The sequence below is a fragment of the Tetrao urogallus genome (assembly GCF_951394365.1).
Source record: "Tetrao urogallus genome assembly, chromosome: 7".
Taxonomy (NCBI): domain Eukaryota; kingdom Metazoa; phylum Chordata; class Aves; order Galliformes; family Phasianidae; genus Tetrao; species Tetrao urogallus.
Genome location: NC_136820.1, coordinates 24,909,768 through 24,915,767, shown reverse-complemented (window position 1 = coordinate 24,915,767; position 6,000 = coordinate 24,909,768).

The window sequence follows — 6,000 nt, the reverse complement described above, 5'->3', positions numbered from 1 at the left end:
TTAATCATTTGCAGAGTCTTTAACGTGCTCTGCATTTTCTTAAAGAGTTGATTTTTTTGTTCAATTTTTTTCCAAATTCAGTTTAATGAATGACTTGATAATCCTGAGTTAAAATTCAAGCTGTGAATTTTATTGGAAAAGACAAAATTTTGGATTTTCATTCAAATTTGGCATGCATTTTTTAAAACACTAATTGATCTTATAGAACAACTGTCCTTGTTGTAAGCAACTCAATGAATATAATTAATAATCCTTCAGAGCTGAAAAGTCTTTTGATAGAGAATAAAGATTTTAATTCAACTGAAGTTTCCTGAACCTCATTTTCCATAGAGAAGGGGAATAAATTTCGTATGAATCTCTCTTGCTTATATGAGTTACAAACTAATTTTTTTTTCAATTACTGTTACTTAGAGATTTTATGGGCAACCTCTAATGCAGTAAGTCCCTGATTTCAGTTTAGATTAAAACAACTGGTATAATAACTAATAATAATTGTTCAACTGAAAATAATTTGTTACAGAAAGAAAGAGAGGTTACTTTAAGGTGAACATTCTTCAGCATTGTCCTGAAGCTACATAAAGTTGGATGACTTTATATAAAAGTATATATACACAAAAATTGAGTCTTGTAGTCATGTATTAAGTCATCCAGTCTTGTAAATTTGTGTAGCAATAAACCCTGGACCATGTCTAGGGTCTAGATTGTTGTAGAGAACATTAGGAATCCACGTGATTTTAAGAATTATTGCAATTTGCTTGAGGCCACATGTATCCCACCTTTTATTTTATTTTTATTTCTTTTTCAAATCATAAGGGTTTTTTTTTGGTTTTTTTTTTTTTTTTTTTTTTTTTTTTTTTTTTGCAAATCATAAGGGGCTGCATGAAGAAACTTCTTTTATTAATATTACTCTGTTATTAATTCTGAAGATTGTACCTTCAAGTTTCCATCAGTAGTTAAAGATCGAAAATTATTGGCTAATTTTTGCCTATGAGCTTTGACACACAAGACTCTGTCTTACAATACCAAAATAGTTGAGTAGGCAAATTACACTGATCCTAAAAGATTCAATGCTGGTAGGCTTTCTTCAGTGCATTGTGTATATATATCAGCAATGAAGCTTGTCTTGTCTTCATGCTGTGCTGTGTGGGTTCTTAACCTCCTGCTAAGATCCCAGCTATTGATTTGGGTTGGCTCTCTCCATAGGTGCCTGGTATGATGCATGATGCCTTATTTCTCAGAAAGCATTAAATACCTTCTTTTGAAAATTAGAACTTGTGCAAGTAGAGAAATAGGCACGAAGAGCACATCCTTACCATCTTTACCAATTAGCTGATAGTAGTGCTTCTATATACTACTATACCTGAAACACAGGTATAAAAACCTGAAAATTGCTGATGGCATGGAATAGCAGGAGCAATGGCAGCAAATGTTCTGCCCTTTGCTATATTGGATGGGTTGCATCCTCCCATGCAGTTGATAGTTTGTTATTACTGGATTGTATGTACTGTAGCTTCCTCTATTTTTTCTTCAATACTTCTTAGCTTCTTTCTGAAAAAAGATTTACGTACTATGAAATAAGTAGGTTTTGAGCTTGAGATCTTATGTAATAAATTCAATATATAGGTAGCATTGTGTAAGCTATTCTTTCACTGTCCTGATAATTTGCAGTTCTGCAAATGTATTTTTATTTGAACATTCTCTGAATCTTCTTTGTAGCTACAAGAGGGGAGAGATTGTACTTTCCTCTTGCAAGTGCTCACGTGTAAGCAAGGGAAAATTCTAAAAACCCATAGTGATATCACTGGTTGGTCTTCAAAAGATTCACTGGGCAGTTCCAACAGGTGAAATGTTGTAAGAGAAATAGCAGGTTATGCAGTAAAAATGAGGAAAGAAAAGCAGGCAGATTATTAGAAAAGTCTTCCTGGCTGAACGACAGAGACCCACTCCAATAAGCATGCAGTTGTACATAACTACTCATGTGAGCAGTGCTACTGAATTAAGGGAATATCTAAAAAGAAAAGATATTGATACAAATATATTTTTTTCAAAATTCCATACTTCATTCTTTATACAAGTTGGGATTTTACTGTTCAGCTTTGCAAAACAACAAAAAGCTTGCCAAGCTAAGAGGCAAGCATCTGAGTAATCAAGCAATATAGACTCTTGCATCTCATATTGACATGACTCAGAAGATTCAGGCTATGAGTAATATGAAAAGCTTTAGTGCAAGAAGTAACATAAGTACTTTTTCAGTTTTATAACTGATAAGTTTAAATGACAAAAGATTTTCCCTTTCCTTTCTGTATTTTAAGGGTGAAAAATAAATTAAAGTTCCACCTTTGTTCCTCTACTTTGGCAAAAATAGGACAAACTAAAAAAATCCGACTACATTTTATTGTATGTCATAGGTATCCACTAGGAGGAGCTGACCACCTTAAAGAGAAGGTAGTGGATGGATTTACTAATATTTCCAAAAAAGAGTGTTAATAAAATGAGTTCAGTACTAAACATAGTGCTAAGCAAGATAAAGTTGAGGTATTTATATATTATTTACAATGGTTACATAATAACGTGGGATAAATGCTTTGTTTAGTACTAATGCAGTTCCAGGCAGCGAAGATATTCGAGGCTCTGATTTAAAAACAAAACTCAGAACACTGTTCAGTCCTAAGTTACAAGATCTGATTAATGTAACTTTCTTAGAAAATGTGCTGTATTTTATTCACTGTGAGGTTATACAGATAAAGCACGTGATTGAACAAAAAGAAGAAAAGATCTGTATGTGGTCGAATATCTGTGTGTATTGTCAGATAGCCTTGTTCATAAGCAAAGCTCTGAGACAGAAGCAGCTTTTGTTTTTTCATAATAGTCTTTTTTCCCCCCTGCATTATAATCTCTTTATATATTTAATACCATAAATAAAATAGTGGCATAGAAGAGAACTATAAATAAAACATTGGCATATATGCCAAAAGTGATCTCTCAACTTGTTTCTTAATATTGGTGCTATAACTAAAAGAAATCTCTCTTCATTGCCATATTGGATGCAATGAGGGAGCAACTGTACCATATCTCCCCAAATCAGCAAACACAAGGAGTCAAATTGGGAAAGTTACAAAGGAAATTGCTCTTACAGATTCCTATCTGCTGAAGTTTTGTTTTCTCCCTTCTTCACATGGAACTTCTTTGTCATGAAAAATTCCAAAATAATGATGCTGTCCTGTCATTAAGAGGTGTTTTGGAAAATGTTGCATATTTATACCAGAGAGTAAGCACCATAAACAAAGTATTCCTCTGATCCTGAATTTTCAACACTGGGAATGTGGAAGCATGTTTAATCCCTGACTGTAATCACTTGTGCTTATTCTGATGAAATATCCTTCATGGCAAATGCATACTGTAAATAATGGGTTTTTTGTTTGTTTGTTTTTTGTTTTAAGGAGATAATTCACGCTGGGAAGACAAATGTGAAGTATAGACACTTTTCAGTTATTTTGTTATGAGAATCTAGAAATCAGAAACATAACAGCTGCCACACTGTAGTCCAAGAAGCTTGGTGAAACAAGGTCATTTTTGGATATCTGAAGAAAGAAGGAATGATGGGAGAGAATGGTAGATTCTGTGAAAGCAAATTTCAGTGTAGATGGAGATGTTATGAAAAATTGGCCAAGAATAATATTCTTCGGACAAAGAGTAATAATGATCAGGATAAAACTGAACAGCGTAAGCAGTGAGATGAACTACACTGAAAAGAAAGATTTTTTTCATATTGAAATGTAGGTTTTTGTGAGCTGGAATCATTTCTACACAAAAGTGTCAATACAGGAAACATTATTTTTTTTTTAATAATCAAATAAAAAAAAATCAAAACAGGAATGACAAAGACAGGAAATAGTTTCAAAGCAGCCCTTTGCTCTATGAGGAGGAAAGTTGCTGCCAGTCAGCATAATGCTGTTTGTAAGCAGAAAAATCTCCTGCTCCCTCTGAATATATGTAGAAGGTGAACACCTCCCTAGTACAGATTGTCAGTGCTAACTTCAGAATAGATTGAGGAGAACTGGAAACTACTGCTTTTTCAAACTGCTTTCAGAAAGGCAGGTTCCTGATTTGAGGGCAACACTAGATATTAGTGAGTTCAAAATACGAGGTGAACAAGTGATTAGGCTTGGCAGAAAGGCAAGTAGATGCATAAAGAATTTGGAGAGAGCTTCCTTCAGGCACTATTTTACCTTTGAGAGAAAAAAGAAAACAACAGAAAAAAACCTCTGGTGGGAACTGCCAGCTCTTGTTTCATTGTCAGCTGAGGCACTGTCTCTCTATGATCTTGAAGTGCCCAGGCTTTCCCAAACTCAATCTAGGTGAATCAAGCAATCTAGCCTTTTGCAAGAATGAATGTGGTGATATGGTATTTGGAAGAGTTCTTTATACAGATGCCCCATTAGAAATCTAATGTCTTAACTAAACATTTTTGGAATGAGAGTGGTGTTTCTGAGAAAGCAGACTGTTCAGTCCTACGTTGTGGAGCTTATATACTCATGATGATCTGATTAAACTAGCAAATACATTAGGGGTAAAAATGATGGCTGGTCTAAGGCCAAAAGTATTTTTTCTTTATGATAACTGAGAAAAGTTGTCTTTGATATAACTTCGTGCGTGATAATATGTCAGTCAGTACACAAGACTCCCCCCACACTTTAGCCTGACCTAGAGCAGTGAAACAGTTTTGAAATACTTAAATGTAGGTTCATAATACTATTCTCTCTCTCTTCTGTCATATCTGCCACCATAATGGGAAGTATCTAAACTGCTGGCCTGTCTAAGATGGCACTCAAACTCTCTGGAATCTCTCATTTTAGAATTCTAGTAAGGTGCTCTCTTAAACTGATGGGTGAGTTATTGATATGTTGTTCAGCTGTGGTGGCTGAAATATCAGCTGCTGAGAGCAAAGTGTTTGCAAAACTTCTATGTGTACCGTGTCCTGTTTAAAAAAAAAAAAATTAAAAAGGTGTTTTCTCCCCCCCACATGGGGATCACCTGTTTATTGTTATCCTAAATGTAACATAATTTAGGCATGATTAAGTAATGTTGTTAGAGAGCAAAACTTGTCCTTTTGGGTTTCATTTTCTCAGCTTTTTAATATGACACTACTACTTGTAGACCGTAAAATCCTTCACATTAATACCGAAGGTTGAAGGAAGTCAGAAATTTGTAGCTGTAACAGCAATAAGACGTGAAAAATCTACATTACTCTTTTCATGCTTAGAACATGGTTGAGCTAATTTTATTTTAAAAATCTCTTATTATACTTATCTACATTTTTTATGCAAAAGATTTTCAAAAGAAATCTCTGCCAGTCCAGTACAAGAATGTTTCTTTCCTGTTCCCTTTGCTTTATAGAGGGTGCCATGTAATTTGACTGTTTCAGTTCTGCTAAACATCTTGTCTCTTTTCTACCAGAGAGAATACGGCAGTTCAGATAAAATTGGCCATAAAATATGCTAAAATCAAGTGTCGAATATAGCTTACGTTACTTCAGTTGAGAACTTCCTTTTTCTACTATAAATCTTGATTTTGCATCTGCTCATAATAGACAAAAATAAAATGTTACTCGTAGATGTTCATGAGTTAAAACATTCCTGGCTTATTAACTTTTACTTGAAGAAATAAAGCTTTTAAATCAAATGTAACATTTATTGTGTGAAAGCTGCATATTGTAGCTAATGATCTGAGCTCTAAAATCTTTGTGGACCTTATTTACTTAAAGCTCCTACTGATTTCAGTGAAGCTGAATTACTTGCTTATCAGCATTAGTAGTAGCAGTTCTAACCACTGTTTAAGAAACCAATACAAACTGTCACAAATTCACCATGTAACTACATAAAGCTGATGTTCTGATGGACTGGGAAGTACCAACCTTTTCTGCAAATGATCCTTGGTGCCACAGTCATTATTATATTTGAGAAAAGACCTTTTAAGAAGTTGGGTAAACTTGATGCATCC